The 27691-nt window shown below is 47.2% G+C and overlaps 1 protein-coding gene and 1 long non-coding RNA gene across 11 annotated transcripts in view; one reads left to right on the forward strand and one right to left on the reverse strand.

The window, feature by feature from the left end:
- Window positions 1-27691, forward strand: part of gatad2b (GATA zinc finger domain containing 2B) — a 100685-nt gene that overhangs the window by 2487 nt on the left and 70507 nt on the right. For 4 of the 9 annotated variants that reach the window (XM_069940324.1, XM_069940325.1, XM_069940323.1 and 1 more), the window contains exon 2: window positions 9479-9618. The exons of the other annotated variants lie outside the window; for them this stretch is intronic. The gene's annotated coding sequence lies outside the window, so the exon portion shown is untranslated. The remainder of the gene's footprint in view (window positions 1-9478; window positions 9619-27691) is intronic. 9 annotated transcript variants of the gene reach the window in all.
- Window positions 1-27691, reverse strand: part of LOC138764422 (uncharacterized) — a 37500-nt gene that overhangs the window by 1830 nt on the left and 7979 nt on the right. The window contains exons 1-2 of one of the 2 annotated variants that reach the window (XR_011358156.1): window positions 16982-17023; window positions 74-156 (exon numbers count right to left, since the gene is read on the reverse strand). This is a non-coding gene — a long non-coding RNA (uncharacterized lncRNA). Of the gene's footprint in view, window positions 1-73; window positions 157-16981; window positions 17024-27691 lie in introns of those variants that run through there. The other variant, XR_011358157.1, reaches the window with a different exon arrangement.

The following is a 27691-nucleotide window of genomic DNA, read 5'->3' on the forward strand; positions in this document are numbered from 1 at the left end:
AAATAGTTTAAAAAGAGAAAAATACTACATTGAACTTACAATGAACAAACTCCACTTGCACGAATATACAAACCTTAAAGCATTTTACTTTATGTTCAGTCACATTCTTTGAAAACATTTAACCATCTGCAGGTTCCTCTCCTTCAATGGAGCTGCCTGAAAGACAAACAATTATCTAATTATAGATAATTAACCACCCCCCCAAAGTTTACAGATAAAGCCTCTGACTCTTACTAAGCAAGGAAAGGAGACACTTTAAAAGAGTCACCCCAACGGCGATCGGCATCAACCAGCTCTTCATCCTGGGCGACGCCATTGCTGTTTCACACAACTTTATTCCAACAGCTGCCACAAGCAAAACCCGACAAAGGCCCTCCCTCCGCTGGCTGGATATTTGCTCCCATCTTCACCAAAGGTTTTATGAGAACATATACTTTTACAATTCTAAACTTGTGTATTTTTACCTATTATTTTATTCTTATTTATTTTAATTTTTAAAATTTCCCTTTTTGCCGGTTGCTTGAATTCCGGTTACTGGGTTTTACTGGACTTCTGAATGTCACCAATATCTGCAAACATTTTTAAAAAATGTTGAAACTGGAAGTTCTTTTCAAAGGATCATTAAACTTGAGTTAACAAAGTATTGTTCCCTGCTGCCTCCTCCTTGGGATCAGTTGGCCTGCCGGAGCTGCTGGGGAATCCAAGGGGTGTATCAGGGTGTCTCATCTTTTCTCTGGTGACTGTCTCTGCACAGAGTAGCTGATGCTGGGAGCTGAGAAAGAGGCCATCTTTTCTCTTTGCCCCACCCTGCCACCAAATCTTGGAATTGACATATTCTTGCCTCAGCTGCCTGAGCTTGCACTTGTATGTTTCTACAGGCTGGATAAACCAAGGAAGCATTGAAACAGTTGGGAATTTGATAATTGAGTGCTAGAAAATATTAATTAAGGGGATGCCAACTGCTGAAACTGCTTTTTAAGTTGTGTTTTACCCTACCCTTCCCATCCTTGGTCTCTCATCTCTGCTTCCTGATTAATGTTGTGAGAGAGAGAGAGAGAGAGAGGTAAACTGGTGCAGAGTGCAGAGAAGATTCACAAGGAACTGAATTACAGGGAAAGGGTAAACAGATTAGGGCTTTATTCCCTGGAGCATAGAAGAATGAGGGGAGATTTGATGGAGGCATTTAAAATTATGAGGGGAATTGAAGAGTAAATGTAGGTCGGCTTTTTCCACTGAGGTTGGATGAGATACAAAACCAGAGGATGTGGGTTAAGGGTGAGAGGGGAAAGGTTTTGGGGGAACTTCTTCACACAGAGAGCAGTGGGAGTGTGGAGAGAGCTGCCAGCTGAAGTGGACTTGATTTTAACATTTAAAGAGAATTTGGACAGGTACATAGATGGGAGAGTTTTGGACTGGGTACAGGCCAGTGGGACTAGGCAATGGATCAGCACAGACTAGAAGGGCTGAAGGACCTGTTTCTGTGCTGTAATGTTTTATGGTTCGTAGCTGCTTTTGCAGCTGGGGGCCCTTAGTGTACTTCCTAAATCAAAGCAGCTAAACATTGTCCAGGTGAGTTTCCAACGTACGGAGTCAGTCGGTTAATTGGTCACATGGGCGTATTTGGGTGGCACAGGCTTGTGGGCCAGAAGGGGCTGTTGCTATTATCTCATGTGCTGGCACCAGCATGCGTAAGGCAGTTCAAAGTAGAAGAACTCATTGGGGTGCGTAGTGTTACCGGGAAAAGGTCAGTTGGTGTACACCAAGGGCAGCGTGAGGTTGGTTCAGGAGCCTGCTGGCTGTGGAGAAGGTAAAATGAATGCTGAAGGCGGGCAGTGAATTTGGGGGAAGGGAAATGGATGAGAACATCTGCCTTAGAGCATTTAGGAAACCGTATGGTGGCACGGTTGGTGTAGAGGTGAGCACAACTGGGGTTCGAATCTGGAGTTTGTACCTTCTCCCCGTCTGTGTAGGTGCTCCGATTTATCCCACCCTTAAAAACCTACAGGAGCTGTAGTTTAATTGGGCGGCACGGGCCCGTGGGCTGAAAAGGCCTGTTACTGTGCTGTATGTCTAAATTTAAAATTTAAGTCATCTTTGAACCTGCGGGTGCTCTTGAATCTTCTCCCCGACAGGATGGGGGTGGGGTGGGTCTTTTCCCGTGGCAGCAGGAGGGAGATGTGCGTGATTTTTCTGAGCTGCATTAGCCACCTCCTTCTGATCTTGGGTGGAGCAGCTCCCGCCCCACGGGGTAATACATGTTACTGGGATGCTTTCGATGGTGCACCGGTAGAAGTTGCTGAATGTTCTTGGTGTGCTTTCTTGGCAGGTTAGGAGACTGTGACAGATCAGTGGTGGGATTAATGATTTAAATTTTTTAATTTTGACATGCAGCGCGGTAACAGGCCCTTCCAGGCCACAAGCCTGTGCCACCCAAATACACCCACCCTACACCACTCCCTCCCCCGTACGTTTTGAAGGTGGGAGGAAATCAGACACAGGGAGAATGTACAAACTCCTTACAGGGCGGGATTCGAACCCGATCGCTGCCACTGTAATTGCCACTGTAACCATGCCACCTTAGGACTTGGGTTTGGACAAGGGTATCCACCCAAATGAGCAGGAGAAATTCAGCAAGTCACGCAGTATCCATAGTTTCATTTTCAAATGCCTTTAAAAAGTGCCCTGTTGAGTTTCTCCTTCACTGTCGTGCATTGCACTCAACCCCAGCATCTGCAGACCTTCCTGTTTATGTATCCAGGCTGGTTGGTGTTGTGGGAGATGAGGGAGAATTGGGGGGAGGGATTATGGACAGACCAAATGAAGGGGCAAGGGACATATGGAGTAAATATGTGGGTCTTTGAGAGAAAAGTGTCGAGTAAAACCCTCGGTATCTGGCACCTACGGGGATTGCGGATGCCAGATATGTGAATTTTCTGGTTGCCTGAGACTCTCTTACAATGCTAACGAAGATTCAAGATTCCTCTATTGTCATGTAATAGAAACAATGCAATATTACATGCAATTTGGTTTAGTCTACCCTGAGGCAGACAGATTCGCCACAGGCAGAAATGGCCTGAAGCGCCTTTTAGAGACAGTCAGAGAAAGAGAGACTCCCCAGAGTGTCCGTGCATTCGCCTCCAGCGCTCCCGCAGCTACACAAAGACTAGGCTGAACCATCAGAAGCCCAAGCTCCAGGTCCGAACCTCCGACTCGATCAGGAACCCCCTCAGTGGCCTCGGCATCCTCTCACGACCTGGTACCCCTTCAGCCTGTCTCGAGCAGGCCACTGCCTGGTGCGAATCCCTCGACCACAGTCAGCAACAGTCTGCAGCCTGCCTTGGTTCCTCGCCTCGAGTTGCAACGGCCCGCCGCGGAGCTCCTCGCTGGTCTACCGCCATGGTCACTGTCCGTTTTCTGCTTCTCCTTCTCAAATAGTTGGTGGGGGGGTTCTCCCGTTTACTGGTGCTCTGTACTTGTCCTCTGCTTCTCAACTCCCGGCGAACGTGGCCTCCGCCATTTTGGGCTCAGACACCAAGGTCATGGGATTTTTAACTAAAACCATCGTCTGCTCCATTAACAGGCCGTTTAAAGCCTGTTTGGAGCTGATGGCAGTCAGACTGGGTGGTTGGACTCTGCGGGAGCACTGTGTCTCTGCACCCTGCTGGTACACCTGCATTAAGAATAAACAGGGATAGGAGACACTTCAGGAGAGTCGCCCCATCAGTGAGCAGCATTGGCCGGCTCTTCATCTTAGGCGCTGCCATTTTATTCAAACACAACTTTATTGAAACTTTATTCAAATAGTTGCTGGGGGCACTGCACTGCCTCAGTGTTTACTCCCATCTTCACCAAGGGGTTGTGTGTTTCTTTGGAGAACATTAAATTCAAGAGTTTTAAACTTTTGTTTAAAATTTTATTTATTTTAACTTTCTATTTCTTTATTTCCTTTTTTTGCCAGTTGCTTGAATTCTGGTTAATGGGGATTTTACTGTAGTTGATAAACGGTGAGGCTTTGAAAGTTGCTGATGTTCCTCAGACCTTGGGTGTAACACGGGTGGCCAAACTTGCTTAACGTAAGAGCCACTTACGATAAACTTCAGATGTTTGAGAGCCACAAGGCATGAAAAAATATTATACACACATTTTTAATTTTGCATGTGCATTTTGTTACAAAAAAATTGTAATGCCATTTTTAAACTGCTAATTTGTATTAATTTCAATAATCAAAAGTACACATATGTACCAAATATTTTGTTTATATTGATAAGTCCACATTCAAGGCGTTGGGAGCTCGGGGGGTGGGGGGTGGCCAGGGCGTTGGGAGCTCGAATGGGAGGGCGGCCGGGGCGTCGGGAGGTCCAGAGGATGGGTGCCCTAGATCACACTAACACTCCGCTAATTTCACTGCCCGCAACACAGCCACAATCAATCATGTGATCGCAAGCCACGCCCACCACACTACCATCGTGAGCACCAGATCATATGATTCCTGTCTCAGCCAACATTTCCATGAGCCACACATTATGTGTCCAAGAGCTGGTTCGCCCACCCCTGTAATGTATGAATGGCTGAAAGTTTTCAAGTAAAAATCCAAACAGTAGTTGTGACTCCAACATTCAGCAGGAGAGTCAGCGTCAGTGAAGAAAGAAACATGACTTTAGAATTGGTTCTCATCAGTTTCTTGTCATCCATGCCAAGTTCTTGGGAGTCACTATCTCGGAGGATCTTTCTGGGACCCAACACACTAATGACATCATAAAGAAAGCACATCAGCACCTTTTAGGAGTTTGTGGAGGTTGATATGACATCGGAAACCCTGTAAGATTTCAACAGATGCGTGGTGGATATTGTGCTGACCAGCTGCATCATGGTCTGGCGTGAAGACGGCAAAGGCCTCCAAAATGTGGTGGATACAGTCCAGGACATCACTGGTAAAACCCTCCCCACCATCAAGAACATCTACAGGGAACGCTGCCGTCTGAGAGCAGCTGCAATCATCAAGGATCCACCCCACTCAGCACACACACTGTTCTCGCTGCTGCCATCAGGAAAGAGGTGTAGATGCCACAAGACTCGCATTCAGGAACAGTTGCTCCCCCTCCGCCATCAGACTCAATCAGGGACTTCTTTAAAGATTCTTACTTTGCATATTATTTATGATTGAATATTTGTTTTTTTTCTGGCAGTACACAGTTTGTTTGTTTATACTTCTCTCTTTTGTAAGCCTATCTTGAGTACAGTTTTCTTGCACTACCGCTAAGTAGAAATTCTGCCTGGCCCCTGGAAAATAGAACCTCACGGTTGTACGTGATGTTCGTGCATGTGGTCTGTCATTAGATTTGAACTTTCCCTGCTCCACCATTGCCGAGAAGGATTAGGTGGTGGTTTGCATTTATTGTGAGATAAGAGGAGACTGGAGGCTGGATCGCTGTGATTCTGCACTTGTTTAGTCTGGAATTAATGTTCAAATCCTGTTTCATTCTGGGTTGGTTCGCTGGCCGGTGTTCTCAGTGGTTGGTCAGTGATGCTGATCTTAACTGTGTATTCAAGATTCTTCTAACGGCATGTAATAAGATGGCGTAATATTATACGAAACTACCTTTAGTCTGTTGTAAGGCTTTCAGGTGCTTGGATGCAGATAATGTGCCGGCTGGGGGAGTGCAGCTGGGACGTTCAAGTGGCCGCGGAGAAGTCGCCTTTCTGTCACCTGAATGTGCCAGCTAAAGGCGTCAGAGTGAACTGTGGCCATAGTCCCACTGTTGCTTTTGGATGCAATGAGGGAATGCCCCGAACCGGAGATTATACCTCCAGGAGGAAGGTTAGGTAAGTGCTCCTCCTGGCCGGATTCTCCACTTTCAGGTGGCCTCCCAACAGCCGCATTGGGGTAGAACAGGTGGCTTTACAGTCGGGTATTCTGGCCACCTGAAAGTGGCTAAAGATTCACCACCAGCAGAAATTGGTCAGCGCTCATTGAATCAGAGTAAGAGAAGCAAACGAGAGTCCCTTCAGTGCCCATGGACTTGCCTCCAGCCCACAGTCTCTGCAGCCAACACAGATTGTAGTCCAAACTATTGGTAACCCAAACTCCACGATCAGGAAAGCTTCAAAGCCTCTTGGTACCCTCTTGCATTCTGGTTCTGGTATCTGTTCCCCCTTCACCCAGTCTCCAGCAGACCGCAGCCTGGTGTGTTGTCCTTTGACCGCAGTCGCCACCTGTATGGTTTCTTGCCTCTAATCACCAACAGCCTGCATGTTCTTCAGCTGCAGAGCCCATCACCGATCCACTGCTGTGGTCACTGTCCAGTAGGGTCATCTCCTCTGCTTCTCAAAACTTGGGGTGTTCTCCCCTTTTTCTGGTGCCCTGTGCCAGTCCTCTGCTTCCCTGGAGTTTAAGCCCTCATGGCCACTGCCATACATAGGGTGCCCAGACCCCACAGTCACGGGATTTCAAAATCAATCACTGTTGGCTCTTAACAGGCTGTTTCAACCCTGTTCAATGCCATCGGTAGTTGAACTGGGTGGTGGTATTTTGGCTAGATTTATTTTGCTTGTCAAATATCAATTCCCTATCTGCTGCAGTGGGATTTGAACTTGTGTGTGTAGTTAGTTTAGCCCTCTGGATTCTTGTTCCAAATCGTGGAAATTAAGCAAACCTTGCCTTTATTTCTGTCTGAAGATTCTTCCAAAAAGACTCAATTACTTCACCAAAGAGCAACTGCTGTGTTTCAACAACCAGGCAGATCGACTTGAAAATACCTAGAAAGAGACAGAAGTGCTGAGTGTTTTTAAACTAGGCACAGGAACCCGTGGAATCCTTGTACGGGTCACTGAAAACAGAGTCCTGAGACCAGAACTAGGCGACCCGGCCTCATGGTTCGGGAGAGTCGACGTGGGACAGAGATGAGGAGGAACTGCTTTGTCCAGAGAATGGGAATTCTCTTCTCAAAGTCGCAGTTAAATGTCCTTAAGTCACAGTTAAGTTTCTTTATTGTCACATCCGTAAATGCGCACACAAAGACCACCCCAGTGGCTCCCACCAAGACGCACCCTTAACAAAAAAAACGTGCTTGCTCTAGTCAGAAGATTCATCTGGCCGTCTCCTACAATGACAGCCTAGTCATCGAAGGAGAATTCGAGAGGCTTGGCCGTTGGCTCTCAAGTTCAGGACAAAAGAGATGCGACTTTGAAACATACAATTATTCTTATAAAGCTGGACAAGGTTGATACGTGGAAAATGGTTGCCCTGACCGAAGAGTCCAGAGACCAGCCACTTAGACTGTATTAATGGTAATGAGTTTATTGTCATGTACACTGCACAATGCATGCATGCACCAAACATTTCTTGCTTGCTGCAGCTGAACATGGGTGCAGGGGCTGCTGGTGCTCTGCTGCGGTACTTCAGGGGGCTGTCCCAGGCATCTCATGGAGCCAATCCAGTACCTCCTTGTCGCTGTTTTTGGTGAGCTCTGGGGCCCCCCCCCCAAAAAAAAAATCAGCGCTGCGGCCCCTGGCTGAACAGGTACTTTGGAAAACAACTGCATGCTAAGTACTTAATTGAACTACAAAGAATAAATGCACAAAAATACATAATGTATATTCAGTAGTCCTAGTCCAAAAAAAAACGTGGCGTGCAGTAGTGCAGACGGTCCTTTTGTAGTGTCAGTACAATTGACACAACGCTGTTACAGTGCCAGAAACTCTGGTTCAAACCCAGCGCTGTCTGCAAGAAATTTGTACATTCTCCCTGTGGGTTTCCGGTTTTCTCCCACCCTTCTAAAACAAAACCTGTACTGGGGTCATAGGTTAGTTGCTGTATTTTGGCGGTATGGACTCGTGTTACTGCGCTGTATGTCTAAATCAAAAGGAATTGAAAACTTAATAGTATTAACAATGGGGAGGTTCAAGAGCCTGATAGCTGCTGGGAAGAAACTGTTCCTGATCTGAGAGGTGCTGGTCTTCAGGCTACTGTGCCTTCTGCCCGAAGGAGGCAGTGAGAAGAGGTGATGTCGATTCTTTATGTCGGCTGCTTCCTTGAGGCAGGGGCTCACGTAGATGCCTGCAGTGGATGAGAGGTCGGGGCCTGAGTTTGTTACCTTTTGAGGAGTAAGTAAGGGGAAATTTCTTTGCAGAACATGATGAATTGATGGACTCTCTCTCCAAGGGAGCTGTGGAGGCTCTTATCTCTGCATTCAAAATGTAAATCTATAAATTTCTGGATATTAAGGAATCAAAAGGCCATGGGGATAGGATAAGAAATTGCTGTATGAGATTTTTTTTTTAAATATCTCCATTATCTTGTTAACTGATGGGTAAAAAAAATAACAATAAAAGCCTGTAGATGTTGGAAACGCCTGCATTTTAGGTCTGCAGAAGGATGCCCCACACATGGCAATCATCTGTAAGTTTTTGTAGAGAGAGACTAATCAATCTCCAACACTGAGCAGGAGAGAGACTGCTCCATTTTTGCAGCTTGAAGCATCCTTGTGTGGGGACAATGTTTCTTTCCCACCTTTTGCTGTATTAAGTGCATTCATCATTAACATAACTGGGCTCGTGAATTCTGCTCCAATAGCATCCTGATCCAGTCTTGAGCTTTAAATTCGGGTCCCAAGGGAACTGTCAACTTTTTTTTGTGTCAAGTCTGATGTCATCCTGGTCCTCCGTGCAGGACACACAACCAGACAGAACACCGGATTTTCCATCGGCACTCTCCAGCCAGAAGATGGCATTAACATCAACTTCTGCAGTTTCTGCTAATCTGCTCTCCTTTCCCCTCTTCCTTCCCACTGCCTCCCTTCCCTCACCTAGCCATCCCTCCTCCCCTTGCTTATTTCAGTGCCCTCCCTCCCCTTCTCCACCTACTACCTCTAGCTTTTGCAACCATGCTCCACCCCCCCCCCTTACCTTTTTATTTGGACGCCTGCCGACATTTTTCCATACCTCGATGAAGGGCTGAACCTGAAATGTTGGTCTTATATTTTTATCTTTGCTATAAAAAGGACACTATTTGACCTGCTGAGTTTCTCCAGCATCATTTTTTTACTCCTGCTTTAGCCTTCTCAGGAACTGCAGTCGCTGATGCACCTTCCTGACAGGTGATGTGTGTCCTTGGTAGGCCACTAGTTAAGTGAACTCCAAGGAACTTGGTGTTCTCTACTCTCTCCTCTGCAGAGTTGTTGATGTGTAGTTGTTCCTGGTCCTCCTGAAGCCCACGATTATCTCCTTCGTCTTGTCCATGTTGAGACTCCAATTATTACTCTCGCACCACATCACGAGATTTTCCACCTCTTCTCTGCAGAGCAACTCGTTGTTGTTGCTGATGAGGCCACCACCAGTTGTGTCGTCAGCAAACTCGACACTGTTGGAGCTGGATCTGGTGATGCAGTCCTGGGTCAGGAATGGGTGGAGCACACAGCCCTGAGGTTGTGGTCAGGTGTGCGGTGGCATGCGTCTGAAATTCTTTTTTCATGTTTTGCAGAGGATGTAGTGTTTGAAGTCTGGCCGTATCTCATTTTCCTCTCCACCTTGTCTTCTGTCATTGGCTTCTCGTCCAGTATGGCACTGCCCGTCATCTGACCTCAACACCTTCGGTCTTTGGCTCTCTGGACGGTTCAGCAGGTAAGGGAATTCTCCCAAAACCAGGGCTGACAGCAGTGCTTTGCGTTTCAAACTTTTCCTTGCCCAAAGATTGCTTCCAATACTGGGAAGACTTTTTTGACACCTCCAGCAGTCTGTATTAAGAGGGAACAGTTGGAGGAGCGGGTCAGCTGATTCCCTTCTCTTGATGGGAGATATTGTTCAGATCGGCAAGGGCCAGGTCAGAAGCAGCCCAGTGACCCATCCATACAGTGTCCTGGAAAACTGACCACCTCAGCTGCAACAGAGGTGGTCATGGGTCAAGCCTCTCCTCACACTGAGACTGGCAAAAGCATTGAAGCTGAAGCTCTGTTCTAAACTGAATTGCACACTGCATTGCCAGAGTTGCTGACCCTCGGAAGCTGAAGTGATAAGATGCTGATAACATCAGGGTTGGTGCCGTAGTGGACAGCGGAGAAGGTTACAGTAGGCTGTGGGTCAACTGGGAGAGCTGGCTGCCAAGTGGCAGACAGCTTGGAACGAGCTGCCAGGTGAAGTGGTGAATGTGGGATCTATTTCGACAGGTGATTTTTTTTTTTAATTTGGATAGAGACGTGGATGAGAAGGGTCAGGAAGGCTATGGGGCAGAATAACAGTTTTTTTTTTAAATTTTTTTTTCACACCATAAATCACATTAGCCATGATATACACTATTTCTTTTTCACACATATACAGTGACTTTTTCTCCCCCCCCCTTTCTCATCCATTTTAGGTATACAATCTAGGTTGCATTAAGCCAGTCAGACAATGTTGTCATTCAACAAAATTACACCAGAAATTCTACTGAGTCCATTCTTTTCTTTCCTTCTCCTTCCATCAACTTAGGTACTGTTTGTCACCGGTAGGTTTTCGCTATTGTATTTAATGTAAGGCTCCTATACTTGTTCGAATATTTCAATATTATTTCTTAACCAATATGTTATTTTTTCTAATGGAATACATTTATTCATTTAAATTTGGTAGTTTCTTCCTTTTAATTTGGTTATGTATTCCATTAATATTTAAAGACATATAGTACAGCGTGGCCCTTTTATATTTTGTTTATCTTCTCTTTCCGTTTTTCCATCATTACCTTTCCTCCTTTTCCATTTCTGTTTTCTTATTTTCAACTCTTTATAAGACAACATTCCTACAACGTCCAACATTTTCCTTATTCTCCTATTTCTATCTTATTTATCCCCAATCTCCCCTTCACCTCCTGAGTTGTCCTTTATCCCTTGTCGGACAACCACATCTCCCCTCTCCATTTGGATTTGCGAATCCACTCGCAAGCGTCAACTGATTTTGCAGTGACCGCTATTTCCCCCCACCCCGCCTCCCCCAGAAAAGATTTCACTTTTCATATGTCACAAAGGTCACTCTTTTAATTCCCTCCTTATTCTCTCTATTCCATTACCTTCCCTTATTAATTCTTGTCTATACTATCTATATTTTCCTCTAAGTACAGATACATTCATGTATGCTCATTGTCTCTATTCACTCTTACACCTCTTTACCCGCATACATATCAATCGTGATCATTTTAACTCTCATTACCCGTCTTCCTCCCTCAGTCTATTTTTGTAATTGTTCTGCAAATTTTCGTGCTTCTTCTGGATCCGAGAATAGTCTGTTTTGTTGTCCTGGAATAAATATTTTCAATACTGCTGGATGCTTTAGTATAAATTTATACCCTTTCTTCCATAAAATCACCTTTGTTGTATTGAACTCTTTTCTCTTCTTTAGGAGTTCAAAACTTATATCTGGATAAATGAAGATTTTTTGCCCTTTATACTCCAGTGGTTTGTTGCCCTCTCTTACTTTTTCCATTGTCTTCTCCAGTACCTTTTCTCTTGTAGTATATCTTAGGAATTTTACTACAATAGATCTTGGTTTTTGTTGTGGTTGTGGTTTAGAGGCCAATACTCTATGTGCCCTTTCTATTTCCAATTCTTGCTGTAGTTCTGGACATCCTAGGGTCTTAGGGATCCACTCTTTTATAAACTCCCTCATATTCTTGCCTTCTTCATCTTCCTTAAGGCCCACTATCTTTATGTTATTTCTTCTGTTATGGTTGGGCAGAATAACAGTTTGATCAAAGAGCCTGTTCTTATAGTGTTCTAAGGTGCAATGACTTTAACTCAGACTAGTGCGGAGAGATTGCAATTTCAGATTAATTGTCAGAGTGCATGCATGACATCACATACAACCATGAGATTATTTTTCCTGTGGGTCCGGCATAATTACCACTTATTGTTGGTACAAAGAAACTGTACTGAACGTACACATGTAAAGAAATGTTAACAAATTTGGCGGCATGGTTGGCATAGTGGTTAATGCGAAGCCTTTACAGCGCCATGAGGGTTTGAATCCTGGGCTGTCTGTAAGGAGTTTGTATGTTCTCTGGGGGCTCCGGTTTACTCCCACCGATCAAAGCATACTGGGGGTGTAGGATAATGGGGTGTAAATTGGGCAGCTCGGGCTTGTGGGCCAAAATGGCCTGTTACCGTGCTGTATGTCTGGGAAAAAAAAGCAAGGTGCCATGCAGAGAGGGAAAAAAAGTGCAAAATTAAGAGTCCTTAAGTGAGTCCCTGATTGAGCTTGTCGTTGAGGTGGAGGGGTAGCAGCTGTTCCTGAACCTGGTGGTGCGAGTCTTTGTGGCACCATTACCTCTTTCCTGTTGGTAGTAGGGAGAACAGAGTGTGTACTGGGTGGGGTGGATCCTTGATGATTGCTGCTGCTGCTCTCTGATGGCAATGTTCCCCATGGATGGAAACTAAACCAAGGCAAGACATTTACAATGAATGGTAGGGCCCTGGGGTGTGTCGTACAACAGGAAACTTGGTGTTCAAGTACTCTGGAAACCAGTAAGGAAGGTGTATGCCTCCTTTGGCTAGACTATTGAGTGCAGGAGTCGGGATGTCACGTTACAGCTGTATCTATTATTGGCTAGGCTCAAATGTAATGTCAGAAAGTGTATGGTCGTGCACTTTGGTAGAAAAAAATAAACAGGCAGGCTGGTGTGGGGACACCCTCTGGTGTTTGGCTGGAGCTGGTTTGTCCCCCTCTGGTTGTTCTTCTCCCTCCCTCCCCCACGGTGTGCTTGGGCCTGCCTTGTTGTGGATGCGCCCATGCCTCTGTGGGTACGTATGTGTCTCAGCTCTGAAGCCTTGCTCATCCCGTGCAAACACTGGCCTGTGTGCTTTCCCCAGGCTGTGCCACTTTGTCGGCTACCTCTTGTTTCCTCTTGCCCCCCCGGCAGTAAATGGAAGCCCTCAGGAAGTTGCCAGGATTGGAGAACGTGACTTATGAAGCAAGGTTGATGGAGCCAGGGCTTTTCTCTTTGGAGCGACAAATTTGGAGAAGCAACTTAATGACAGTGTATGAGATCATGAGTAGCTTGGATCGGGTGAACAGCCAGATTAATTGATGTTGTTCAAAAGAAAATTTTGAGATACAGGGGTCTGTGGTGCAGACTGATGGGCTTTCTGAAGGGTGTCCTTGTAACAGGGCCATCTTTTTGAAGCCTTGCGTTTGAGCGGTGATGGAGCTGCTCAAGATTGTGATGTGAGGAGGACAATGAAGGGACAGCCAAAAGTTGTCCAACACTTGCTGCCCTTGTCCTTTGGGATCAATCACCTCATTACAGGAAGACAGATTGATGGCTTCTTGATTAGCCAGGGCATTAAAGGGTATGGGGAGAAGGCCAGTCAGTGGCTTGGCATGGGGAAATGGATTGAGCGTGAATGAATGGTGGGGCAGACTCAATGGGCTGAATAGCCTATTTTTTGCTCCAATGTTTCATGGTTAAGGGGGGTGGGGGGGGGGGGAAGTTTTATTTTTACTCAGAGAGCAGTGGCTGCCTGGAATGGGCTGCCAGGGGTGGGGAGAGGGGGAGGAAGCAAATACAATAGTGGTGTTTAAGAGGCAGAGGATGGGAGATGGATCACAAGCAGGCAGTAGAGATTTAGTTTAATTCAGCCATCATGTTTGGCTCAGACATCAAGGGCTCAAAGGGTTGTACTGCTCCATGTTCTCTAAGTAACATCCACAGTTAAGACATTGTTCCTTTAAGCAATGCAGGGGAAAATAGATAAAACATTTTGTTTGTGTTGCCAAGCGCCCATGGGTATTTGTCTACATCTTAGATGTTAGAAATTTGAGGTTTTCTGAGATATTCTGTACTATGATGATATGGCAAGGTTGGCATAGCAGAAGCGAATCCAGCGCTGTCTGTAAGGAGTTTGTAGGAACTCCCTGTGTCTGCACGGGTTTCCTCCAGGGGCCCTGGTTTCCTCCAGCCTTTCAAATCGTCCTGGGTTGTAGGCCAGTTGGCTGTAACTGGGCGGCACGGGCTCGTGGGCCAGAAGGGCCTGTTATCTTGCTGTATGTCTTCATTTAAAAATTTAAGCACTCATTGATAAGGCATCTTTCCGTTCAAATGTAGATGTACAGCTTTCTGGTACCCCTGTGTCACGCCCCCCCCACCCACCAAAGTCATTAAATGTTCCAATTTGGTTTGCTACAATTCGAGTCACACATGGATGTTGAAGCTCAAGTTTATTATCATCCGACTTCCTACACAACCAGAAAAAACAGCATTTCTCCGGACCGCAATGCAAGTTGTTGGGATGCATAACCTAAAGAGGTTGGTGTTAAGGAGCATCGTTAGAGGCATACTGTAGGAACTAGAGGTGCTCTCTGGAGTAAAACACGAAAGTCTGCAGACGACGTGATTGGAGAAAAATTACAATGCTGGAGAAACTCAGCAGGTCAAACAGCCTACTTCATGTAGCAAAGATAAAGATACATAACCAATGAACCCTTCATCAAGGTGTGAGAAAAACATAGGCCACTGCATGAATGAAATGGTGGGGAGTAGTGGGAGGAGCACTGGCCAAAGCCAAAAGGTAATGCAGGGAGCTCCAGTAAACAGGGGAAAGGGCTCTAAATGGAGAGGGAAGGGGGGTAGCGAGCTGGAGGAAAGGAGACAGGGAATGGGGAAGAGAGGGAGAATGGGGGGTAGTCTGGCAGAAGCTGGAGAAGACAAGGTTATTGCCATCTGTTGGAGAGTGCCCAGACAGAGACTTGCTGAGCTGCCTTGCACTCATGCTGCTGGTGGAATCTGCTGCTCATTTACAAATGCTAACTTGTGGATTGTCGCTGGGGAGAGACAATTAGCCATCCTGACTGAGACAGGAGAAATGGGAGAGAGTTTTAACAAAAAAACACAAAATCCTGTTTCTATGAAGGAAGAGGCATCAGCTTGCCAGAGGGGGTGATGGTCTAGCCGAGGTGGCCAACTTTTTAAATTTTAATTTAGACATACAGCACAGTAACAGGGCATTGCTGCCCACGAGTTCATGCCGCCCAATTAACGTACTCGTGGGCCAAAATGGTCTGTTACCATGCTGGATGTCTAAATTAAGCATTAACAATTAAAAGGTTGGCCACCCTGGTCTAGGGTCAGACTCCTATTTCCTCCAGTCGTAGAGTATTGGGTGTACCCACACGGAGAAGAAGTGGCAGGCTGTACAGATTCCAATTGAATGTGACAATCTCTCCGGGTTGGATCCTGACCTCCAGTGCTGTCTTCGGGGACTTGTATGTTCTTCTATGTTCTCCCTGTAACCAAGTGGCAGCTTAGGAGAGGATGCTGAGGAGATTTGCCTGGATTGGAAAATAAGGCTTATGGGGCCAGGTTAGCAGAGCTGGGGGTTTTTCTCTTTGGAGCGAAGAAGGATGAGAGGTGACTTAATAGATTCTGAGAGGCAGCCAGTGCCTTTTTCCCAGGGCGGGAGTAGCAAACACCAGAGAACATCTGTACAAAGAGAAGGGAGGAAGGTTTTGGGGAGATATCAGTGGTGTTTATTTTTTACACAGAGAGTTGTAGGTGCCTGGAATGCATTGCTGGGGTGGTGGTGGAGGCTGGAACATTATGGGGATTTAAGAGACTCTTAGACAGGCACGTGGATGAAAGCAAAATAGAGGAATATGAGGTAGGGAGGGTTTATTTTTGGTATACATAGGTCAGCACAACATCATGTTCAAGTGGGATCCTCTTGTTTACATTGAACCAAAAACAGTTCAGTACAGGGACAGGCCCTTTGACCTATGTGTCTGGTGTCACAAATCAAACCAAAACTCTACTTTGACATAATTCACATTCTGTGTGTGTGTGTGTGTGTGTGTGTGTGTGTGTGTGATGCCACTTCTAATGCCTCCCAGATTTGGTGACAGAACTGATCTAATGGGGGGGATTAGGGTAACTGGTTGGGGAGGGCACTGTTTTTTCAGTGGCATCAGACCTGGGTGGGTGGCAGTGGCAACGTCTGGCCAGATGGGGGTGAGGGTGGCAACATCAGACTTGGGGGTGGGAGGGTGGTGGTGGCAGTTTGGAGAGGGAGGCATGATAACTCTCTTCAGGGGGCATGGCCCGTGATGCCAGCCCTGGGATCCTCTGATATCTCCCACTTCTGCGAAAAAGAATTGCCCTGCACATCTCCCTTAAACTCACTACCCTTCTTTCCTCCCACCCTCCCCCCCCCCCCCCCCCCCCACAAACTTAGACGCCTAGCCTCCAGCATGTGAAGCTTCTACCCAGGCGAAAAAAAATGTTTTGGCAGTCCACCTGACAGCCCGAACTCCCCCGTCACTGCGAGTTTCCCGCGGGATAGCAGAGTGGAGTCAATGGGAATGATTCGGTTAAATGGAAATAAGTGGGGGGAAATGGGAGTGCTCTGAGCACTGGCACATACTTGCTGGGCCACGTGGTCTCCTGTGTCCTAAGGAAATGTGCGAGCGGGAGTTTGGTTGCCAAGAATTAAGGCTGAGTCTCATTCCTTTGTGTTGTATTCATCATCCTGTGACTAATGATAAAACAATAACTGCGTTCCATTCGAGCGTCTGCTTTCCAAGTCTTTTATGAGATGTTGATAACCAAACAAAGCAATTCTGTCCTAAAAATGAATGCTGACTCAAATCGTGTGTACCCTTTCACCCTTCACGAGCAGCCACTGCGAACAATCCTCATGGTTCGGTTGAAGCCTGATTTTGAGAATAAAGTTTGAACTGAAATGGCTGAAAATACTGGACATTTTTCCCTTTGGGGCTTTTGTAGAACATTCCAAAACAATATGGGCCAATTGGCACATGATGTTGTGCTGTCCGATGGTAAACCTATTCACCAACGATTCTAATTCTTCAGTACCTCACACCCTTAACCCTGCATCCATGTGCCTATTGAAGAATCTTTTAATTGTCCCAAGCCTCCACCACCACTCCTGTCAATGCATTCCAGGCACCACCACTCGATGTGTAAAATAAGTTTGCCTCTCACATTTCTCCTCAACTTTCCTCCACTCACCTTAAACAGATGTTGTTGTTCAAGGTTCGTGTGGGTCCCACAGGTGAAGAACCAGACTGAAGTGTAGATACAAAGCACAGATTTATTTCAGGCATGGAATTGAGACAACAGAAGCAAACTTCTACATATACACAATACGCAGGGGGTAAATATACACTTTCGGATGACGAGGGGGAAGCTGACAGAAACTGGGGAAGTTACAAGAGCATACACATTCAACAATCAGATCAAGGTGATATTACGTGCCCTCACCCCTTGACCGATATGGACACGGCTCTAGCTGCCTAGCCTCGAGACCCACCCCAACCCAGTGTGGAAGGTGATACTTACATGCCACGAGGAGTCCAAAGAGACAGAACAAAGGGGCACACTGTCCTTTATAGTTCTGGGTGCAAAGGTGGGAGAGGGGTGGCGGGGCAATCGTAAGGGTCATTGTGGGCCCTGATGGTTGCTGGGGCCAATGGCTCAAAGCCAAGTGCAGGGGCTCAGCAGGGGTGAACTGAGGTGATTCACCTGGGCCAATTGGGTGAAGGTCAGGGCTGAGTCCGGGCAGGCTGACTGGACTGCAGCACCTGGTGATTTAGGTGGACCAATCGTAAGGATCACCTTGATGGCTTGGGTTGAGTCCTTGACCGGCAGGTAGTGTGCCCTCCGAACAGGAGCCTAGCAACGCCACTCGGTGGTAGACGCTGCCTCTCCATTACAGATATCCTCTGGGGTGGGAGGCACGGTCATCCCAAAGCCTCAATGACCCGGGTTTGAATCCGGCACTGTCTTTAAGGAGCTTGTAGCTTGCTTCTCTTTCTTGAGGGCTGCCAGACAAGAGTTCAAAGGTTTTCATGTGTGCTACATTTTTGATATGTTATTACATGACAAAAAAAGAAGCCTTGAGCCTCCCATCAACATGTTTGTCCCAGGTCAAATAATTGGAGATGTTAAATTTAGACATGCAACAAAGTAACAGGCTCTTCAGGCCCTTGAGCTCTTTGCCCCCTACCCCCAGCCCATTAGCCTAGAGCCCGTAAGGTGAAAGGAAACCAGAGCATCTGGAGGAAACCCATGCAGACTCGGGGAGAATGTCCTTACAGACAGTGCTGGATTCGAGCCCGGGTCACTGGCGCTGTAATAGCGTTGCGCTAACCGTACTGCCCTATAAATGTATTCCTGAGAATTTCCAAAGGGTGGCGCGGTTAGCACCACGCTGTTGACGGGTTTGAATCCGGCGCTGTCTGCAAGGAGTTTGTGCATTCTTCCCCTGTCTGCATGGGTTTCCTCCGGGTGCTCTGATTTCCTCCCACCCTTCAAAACCAGCGCTCTAAGTTAATTGGATGTAATTGGGCACCAAGGGCTCTTGGGCCAAAATTCCATGCTGAATGTCTAAATGTAATTTGAAGCCCTCTACTCTTTCAACTTAAGTGGCATGAATAAGAGCATGGACTCTGTCCCCAGTCCTGAAGTTGGTGATCGTTGTCTTGTTGAGACTGAGGTGGTTGTCCTGGCACTAGACCAGTAGACTTTTGGTCTCTTTCCTGTCTTTCATCATATGATACCCTGCCACCATTGTGACATCATCAGCAACTCTGAAGATGGAGTTGGGGTGGTATTTAGCTTCACTGTTGTGGGTGTAACGGGAGGATAGTGTGGGACTGAGTTCACAGCGTTGGGTACTCTGAAGCTATATTGGATTTTCTGCCTCTGTTATACTCTTCTAATCAGTGTCAAGGATTCTGAACTTGCTTCTGTTAATACATTGGCAGGGAATGTCAGCATTGCAATCCATCCTGAATACCTCCTGAACTTACGGGTTCAGTTCAGAACCGAAGAGGCGGTCAAATTCGTTTATTGTCACGGGTACCAAGATGCAGTGATAGAGGTTGTCTTGGGAGTAGTCCAGTTGGACATCTCACATATAGTACAGCAATACAGTTCAGTGACCAGTGGAGTTGCGCCACTGGCTAGTGGAGTTGCGCCACTGGCTAGTGGAGTTGCGCCACTGGCTAGTGGAGTTGCGCCACTGGCTAGTGGAGTTGCGCCACTGGCTAGTGGAGTTGCGCCACTGGCTAGTGGAGTTGCGCCACTGGCTAGTGGAGTTGCGCCACTGGCTAGTGGAGTTGCGCCACTGGCTAGTGGAGTTGCGCCACTGGCTAGTGGAGTTGCGCCACTGGCTAGTGGAGTTGCGCCACTGGCTAGTGGAGTTGCGCCACTGGCTAGTGGAGTTGCGCCACTGGCTAGTGGAGTTGCGCCACTGGCTAGTGGAGTTGCGCCACTGGCTAGTGGAGTTGCGCCACTGGCTAGTGGAGTTGCGCCACTGGCTAGTGGAGTTGCGCCACTGGCTAGTGGAGTTGCGCCACTGGCTAGTGGAGTTGCGCCACTGGCTAGTGGAGTTCCTCAGGGATCTGCTCTGGGACCCTTACTCTGTGATTTTTTTTATATATAAATGACCTGGATGAAGTAGAAGGATGGGTCAGTAAGTTTGCAGATTATACGAAGGTTGGCGGTATTGTGGATTGTAGACAATAGACAGTAGGTGCTGGAGTAAGGCCGTCGAGCCAGCACCGCCATTTTTCAGATCATGGCTGATCATTTTCTGTCAGTATCCATTCCTTGCCTTGTCCCCATAACCCTTAACTCCCCTGCTACAATCCCTTTTGAACATATCCAGTGAACCTACCCCAACCATCCTCTGCGGCAAAGCATTCCACAGATCCACACTTCTCTGGGTAAAAAAAAAAATTCTTCTCATCTCCGTCCTAAAGGGTCTTCCCTGTATTCTTAAACTATGCCCTCTCGTCCTCGTCTTTCCCAACATTGGAAACATGTAATCAGAATTCACCATGTCTAACCCTTGATAATCTTATATACCTCAATCATGTCTCCCCTCATATCGCATATAAGTCCAGTCTTTCTAACCTTTCAGCATATGTCAATCCTGCCATCCCGGGAACCAACCTGGTGTTGAAGGCTGTCATAGGTTGCAACAGGATAGAGACAGGATGCAGAGTCAGGCAGAAAAGTTGTGGATGGAGTTCGATCCAGTTAAGTGTGATGTGATGCATTTTGGTTAGTCAAACCAGGCTGAGAACATGGTTAACAGTCTGAGGGACCTTGGGGTCCAAATCCATGTATCTCTCAAAGTTTTCGTGGAGGTTGATAGGGCAGTTAAGAAGGCTTATGGTATGCTGGACTTCATTAAGTGGGGGGTCGCTCAGGAGTCCTGAGGTAATGTTGCAGCTCTATAAATCTCCAGTGAGACCACACTTAGAATATTGTAGCAAAAAATGAAAGTCTGCAGACACCATGATTGAAGTAAAAACAATACAGGAGAAACTCAGCAACTTTATGGAGCAAAGATAAAGATAGATAATCAACAGTTTGGGCTTGAGGCCTTCTTCGAGTTACCTCATTACGGGAAGGATGTGGAAGCTGGAGATGAGATTCACCAGGATGTTTCCTGGATTAGAAAGTAAGTCTGACGAGGCAAGGTGAGCAAAGCTGGGGCTTTTCTCTTTGGAGCGAAGAAGGAAGAGAGATGGCTTAATAGAGGTCGACAAGATTATGGGAGGCATAGATAAGATAGACAGCCAGTGCCCTCCTCCCATAGTGGGAGTAGTGAACACCAGAGGACACCTGTACAAATTGAAGGGAGGAAAGTTTTGGGGAGACATCAGGGGTAGGTTATTTTATGGAGTTCAAAGGTGCCTGGAGTGCGTTGCCGGGGGTAGTAGTGCTGGAATAGAGGCATTTAAGAGACTCTTAGGCACATTGATGAAAGAAAATAGAGGGTTATGAGGTAGGAAGGGTTTAAGATTTTGGTAGGTCTATATGGGTTAGCACAACTTCATGGGCTGAAGGGCCTGTATTGTTATATCCTAAGAAAGACACAGTATGAAAGTGCAGAGTTGCAGAGAGATCATTTGGGATGCAGCATAATTTTACAACCCTGGGGTTTATTCAGGAGTCTAATAACAGCAGGAAAGAAACCACAGTGCATGATCTCACACTTGGGAATCTACTTGCTGACAGGAGGCAACTGAAGAAAGTGTGGCCAGGGTGGGATGTTAATACGTTAGCTGCTTTTCAAGGGCAGCAGGAGTTATAGACCGTTGAAGGGGGAAGGTGGGGAACGATGGAATGAACCCTCCACAGTTTCTTGTGGTCCTGTACCATGCAGTGATGATTTCAGTGGAGTGCACCTGTAGAAAAGTGCAGTGGATATGCCGAATTTCCCAGACTTCTGAGGACATAGAGGTACTGGTACACTTTCTTGGCCATTACACTGACGTAGGTGGGACTGGGCACTGGGAGCTCTGAGACTTCATTCCCCATGAATCCACACCAATGGCAGAGCAGTCCCGGCAGTGATCATCAAGTTATACCATGCAGAATCGCCCCTTTGGCCCATCTCATTGCCCCTTGGTTCCCTTCTAAATCTCTCCCCTCTCTCTTTCAACCTGTGCCCTCCAGTTTTCGGCTCCCCCACACGGGGAAAAGACTCCTTGTGTTATCTATGCCCCTCATGGGTTTGTGTGCCTCTGTGAGGTCATTCCTGAGCCCCCTTTTTTTCATGGGAGAACTGACCCATCCTATCCAGTCTCTCGAGCATTGATAACTTCAATCTTTTCTGCACTCTCCAATTTAACAACTCCCCCCCCCCTCAGTGTTTATGGCAGAGCTTCCCACTCCAGTACTATTGTAACTGAATGCATTTGCCTCTGCTTTTTAAGGAGCTACTGAGCTCGAGCTCTTAGCACCCTTTTATACGAATGCTACAATTTTGAAGTACAGGGTTTCCAGAGACCAAAAGCGGAGTCTGTAAGATTTTTTTTTCTGTTAAAACAATTTGCAGAATTTTTCTATATTGGGTGCTGCTTTTCCAAACTTGACATCAAAATTGATTGCAAAATACTTTGGACACTGAAGTTTGGACAAATTGTGTATATAAATGCCAAACTATCTTTCCATAAGCAATGAACATGGAGAAAACCATGTTTTTTTTTCTTTTCCGCTAGTGTTGTCCATTTGGGAGTGTGTGCAAGACCTCGATGTAGTATTGAATGAGAAAGGAGGGGCTTTAGTGGTCGGTGTTACCCTTCAAAGCTCCTGACCTCAAAAGCTGCCTGTGTAGAGTTTGCATGTTCTCCTGTGGGATTTCCTGGGTGCTGCGTGGGAAGGGAAATGTTCATTGGGTTCAAAGAGCAAAGAGTCTGAGCACAGGAAGGATCTGTATCAAAACACATGTAAGAGAATCACAACAGGGGTAAAACACTCCACGTACCCTCATCACACAACACCGTGTAATCAGTCATACCCAACTTAACACCACCGATTCGAGCAACTGCTTTCACTCTTGCAACAACACAGTCACACCAGACTTAACAGTACCGATTCTAGCAACTGCTTTCACTCGGACAACAACCCAGTCACACCGGACTTAACACTACCGATTCTAGCAACTGCTTTCACTCGTACAACAACGCAGTCACACCGGACTTAACACTACCGATTCTAGCAACTGCTTTCACTCGTACAACAACCCAGTCACACCCGACTTAACACTACCAATACTATAACAACCAAGGATTAGATACGCTGTCTGCCATTCCTTGTCCAGCGTGAGCACGGCTCCAATGCTGTCTAAATGCCTCGATCCCTATGTAGTGCACACTTTACCAATGACTCCTCCAACATTATCCATAGTTTGCAAGCCGAAGCGAAGCAGGGTTCTCATCAGGACTAAAGAGAAAGAGCTGGAGGGTCTGGCCCAGATAATCATCGGTTACAAAGAGCACAATGGTCAGGTGTGCACCAATGGGTAGGCGGAGCCCAACCTTGATTGGCAGGTGATGTGACTTCCGACTCGGTCCATTCGGAGAAACTATGTGACTCTCCACGATCCACACTCCCACCCGGTTCCAGATAGGGAGGTCACGTGACCCTCCACACTCCCACCAAGTTCCAGGCAGAGTGGTCACGTGACCCTTCATAATCGCATCCCTGCCAAGTTCTGGACGGGGAGGCTTCATGAGCCTCCACAATCTGCACCATACCAGGATGCTCCGACTTCCTCCCACTTTCCAAAGACATGCAGGTTCTTATGTCATTTTGTCACTGAGAAAAATGACCTTGTGTGTAAGTGAGTTGGGGAATCTGTGGGGGTTGGGTTGGAATGTAATTCCAGAAAATTAGTGATAAAGTCCTAGAAAAATACAACATAGAAACAGTCCTTTGATCCACCAAGTTTCCCATATCATCAAGTGCAAATTTTTTGTTTTACATACTATTCCCACTCTAACCCATTTTATTTGCCCCACATTCCTATCAACTCTTCCACCTCCCCTTATCCAATTCTACCACTCACTCGAGGCGATTAAGGCAGGCTAATTTAACTAACCATCCTCCGTGTTTCGGAGATGTGGGAGGAAACCAGAGCACCCCAAGGAAACCCGTTGTGATCACAATGTGCAAACTCCAGACCCGTGTGAAGTGATGCATTTTGGAAGGCAGAGCATGTAGTTAATGGCAGGATGATTCTAAACCATGTGGATGAACCAAAGGACCTAGGGGTATAAATCCATAGATCTCTCAAGAATGGCGCAACAGGTTGATCGGTTAGTTATAGCATGCTGGCTTTCATTAGCCAGGGGATTGAGTTCGAGAGGCGCGAGGTAATGTTGCTGCTCCATAAAACTCTGGTTGCATCACACTTGGAATATTGTAATGAGTTCTGGTCGCCTCATTACAGGAAGGATGTGGAAGCTGTAGAGAGGGTGTAGAGGAGAATTACCAGGATGCTGCCTGGATTGGAGTTCATGTCTCATGAGGCGAGGTTATCGGAGCTATGCTTCTTCTCTTTCGAGTGAAGGAGGATGAGAGGTGGCTTAACAGATTATGATTATGAGAGGCATGGATAGGGTGGACAGCCAGCCACTCTTCATGGGGCAAGAGTATCAAACACCAGAGGACATCTGTTTCAAGTGAGGCGAGGAAAGTTTAAGGGAGATGTCAGGGGTGTGTTTTTTTTTACACAGTGAATACTGGGTGCCTGGAATGCCTTGCCAGAGGTGGTGGTGGAGAATGGAACAACAGGGGCATTTAAGAAAATCTTAGGCACATGGATAAAAGGAAAAGAGCATTATGAGGTAGGGAGGTTTAGCTTTTTTTTTGTTAGGTATACATGGGTCAGCACAACATCATGGGCTGAATGACCTGTACTATGCCGTAATCTCCTACGTACGTGGGCTGAATGCAGCAAATGGTGCCAGTGAAGTAGACAATTTGATCAGCATGGATGCGTTGGACTGAAGGGCTTGTTTCTGCCCATAACCCTCATATTCAATGGCGCCATTCACATTGGGATAGGATGAAAGACCAAAAAAAGTCTCCAAAGTTGGAGTATCATGTGCATTTCTGGCCTCCATGTTGGAATAGGGATGTCGTGAAGTTGGAGGTGGTGCAGAAGTGATGCGCAAGGATTGAGGGCTTGAAATAGAAGGAGGGGCTGTATAGTCTAGGACTCTTCTCCCTGCAATGTAGGAGGTTGAGTGGTGACCTTCATAGAGTTAGATATAAATTTTTTTAATTGAAATTTTATTCACAGCCGATTCTGGCCATTTAAACCTGTACTATCCCACTTAACCTACAACCAGTAGGCTTTGAAGAACGTGAGGAAACGCACGCAGACACAGGGAGAGAGTACAAACTCCTTATAGACAGCCTGGGATTCGAATTCTGGTTGAGGGCACTTCAATAGCGTCACGCTAACCATACATCTGTGTCTGTGTGTACTTGTGTGCGAATGTCTATGTGTATCATCATAAAATTTAAAAGGGACCCGTGGGGCACCTTTTCCACAAAGAGGGTGGCGAGTCTGTGGAACGCGCAACTAAAGGAAGTGGCAGGGGTGGGGACAGTTACACTGTTAAATAGATGGCAGCGAAGATAGGAAGGGTTGAGAGCAATGTGGACCAAAAGGAAGCACTTGAATGCACAGCCAAGTCAGCATGGATATGTTGGGCCAAAGGACCTGTTTCACTGCGGCACAACTTTGCAAGAGATTCCTCCCTGTGCAAGGAAGAATCACCAGGCAATTCCTGGAATGGCAGGACTGTTCTGTGTGGAAAGACTAGGATGTATCCACAAGAGGAATGCCTGGGGGGGGGGGGTGGAGTGGTTGGGGGGTCGCATCAAAAGCAGAGGTAAAGAAGAAGTATGCATATGTTTGGCAATCTCCAACATGATGGCATCAACGTCAACCTCCAATTGCCCCCTCCCCCTGCACTTTGTCTCAATGTCTTTAAAAAGTAATACTGCCACCTCTACCACAATCTCTGGCAGCGGGTGTGGAAGGTTGACATCAGGTTTCTTGTCTCTTTGACCCCATTTCTCCCCCCCATCCCACCACACCCATGACATACCTTTCCTCTAGCCCCCACCCCCTTCCCTTCCTCCGTCCTATCAGAGTGCATTGTCCTCTGCCCTCCTGAGTGCCTTTTCTATCCCCCTACCCCATCTGTGTCACCTGCCAGCCCGCACTCCCCATGCCCCCCCCAGCCCTTTTACTCCGGGGTCTGTCTGGTTCTTGCCATTCTTGACGTCAGGGTGTTGGGCCTGAAACGTCGCCAAGTTCCTCCATTGTCGCTCATTAGAAACTTCCAGCCCTCTGACAGGCTCACGGAACTGGATCTGGGGAGAAAGTTTCTCTCCTCCCACCTTGTGGGTGTCGAGAGCGAAGGGGTTGTGGTCTCCGGGTTAGGTGGCAAGCCATTTGGGAGTGAGACAAGGAGAGGTTAGTGAACCTGTGAAACTCTGCACTCTGAGGAGGCTAAGCCAGAAAATATTCAAGGCGACAGGCTTTCCAGACACCAAGCCATTAAACGGTGTGGAGAGCATTGGCACACAGAGTTAAAATAGAGGGTCATTTTTAAGCATGTGAAAAGGCAGAGTAAGCTCAAAGGTTGGCACGGTTAGCACAGTGCCACCAACGTGGGTTTGAATCCTGCACTGGCTGTAAGGAGTTTGCACAGTGTCCTTGTTTCTGCGTGGATTTTCTTCTGGGGACTCCGGTTTCTTCCCACCCTCTGTACGAAGTTGTAGGTTTAATAGGGTGTAATTGGGGCAGTTTGAGCATGTGGGCCGAAAAGGCCTGTAACCATGTTGCATGTCGAAATTTAATTAAATAGACCAGAGAACATTACAGCACAGAAACAGGCCCTTCTAGTCTGAGCGGAGCTATTATTCTGCTTCGTCTCACTGATCTGCACCCAGATCCCATCCATATGCCTATCCAAATTCTACTTAAAAGTTAAAATTGAACCCGCATTCAGTTCAGCTGGCAGCTCGTCCCACCACTCTGCGGGAAGAATCTTCCCCAAAACTTCTCCTCTAGTTTTTATTTCACCTGCCCTCAGTGGAAAAAGCCAACCTACATATACTCTGTCTATCCCCCTCGTAATTTTAAATACCTTTATCAAATCTTCCCTCATTCTTCCACGCCCAAGGGAATAATAACCTACTTCTCTGATTGGGAGGTTGGAGTCCCTGTGTTTTACGGCCCAAAAATGGGTGCTTCAGCCTCACCCATCCATGGCTGGCTCAGTTACTGACTCAAGTCAGTCCCATATGCCTTCATTTGGCCCATACCCTTCTGGAACATTTCCCTGTCCACATACTTGTCTAAATGTCTTTTAAATGTCATAATCATCCCTGCCACTACCACATCCTCTGGCAGCTCGCCCCATCTTCTCACCACCCTCTTCCTCTCAGATCCATTTTAAATCTGTCCCCTCTCACTTTAAGCAACCCATAGGGAAATGGGCCCCCTCCATGTTGTCCCCCCTCGGCCTCCTAAACTCTGCTTATCCAACCCTCCAATCCCAAGAACAGCTGTGAATCTTTTCTGCACCCTCCTATTCTCTCTCACTTTCTCTTTTTCTTTTTTCTCCCTTTCTCCTGCTTCTTCTCCCCCTCTCATCTTCCCCTCTTTCTTCTCCCCGCCCCTCTTTTCTTCTCCCCCTCTCTTTTCTTCTCACCCTCTCTTTTCTTCTCACCCTCTTTCTTACCACCCTCTCTTTCTTTCCACCCTCTCTTTCTTTCCACCCTCTCTTTTCTTCTCACCCTCTCTTTCCTCTCACCCTTTCTTCTCTTCTCCCCCTCCTCTTCTCCCCCTCCTCTTCTCCCCCTCCTCTTCTCCCCCTCCTCTTCTCCCCTCCTCTTCTCCCCCTCCTCTTCTCCCCCTCCTCTTCTCCCCCTCCTCTTCTCCCCCTCCTCTTCTCCCCTCCTCTTCTCCCCCTCCTCTTCTCCCCCTCCTCTTCTCCCCCTCCTCTTCTCCCCCTCCTCTTCTCCCCCTCCTCTTCTCCCCCTCCTCTTCTCCCCCTCCTCTTCTCCCCCTCCTCTTCTCCCCCTCCTCTTCTCCCCCTCCTCTTCTCCCCTCCTCTCCCCCTCCTCTTCTCCCCCTCCTCTCTCCCCCTCCTCTTCTCCCCCTCCTCTTCTCCCCCTCCTCTTCTCCCCCTCCTCTTCTCCCCCTCCTCTTCTCCCCTCCTCTTCTCCCCCTCCTCTTCTCCCCCTCCTCTTCTCCCCTCCTCTTCTCCCCCTCCTCTTCTCCCCCTCCTCATCTCCCCCTCCTCTTCTCCCCCTCCTATACTCCTTCTCCCCCTCACTTCTCCCCCTCCTCTTCTCCCCCTCCTCTTCTCCCCCTCCTCTTCTCCCCCTCCT

This window comes from Narcine bancroftii, chromosome 5, assembly GCF_036971445.1.
Source record: "Narcine bancroftii isolate sNarBan1 chromosome 5, sNarBan1.hap1, whole genome shotgun sequence".
NCBI classification, from domain to species: Eukaryota; Metazoa; Chordata; class Chondrichthyes; order Torpediniformes; family Narcinidae; genus Narcine; species Narcine bancroftii.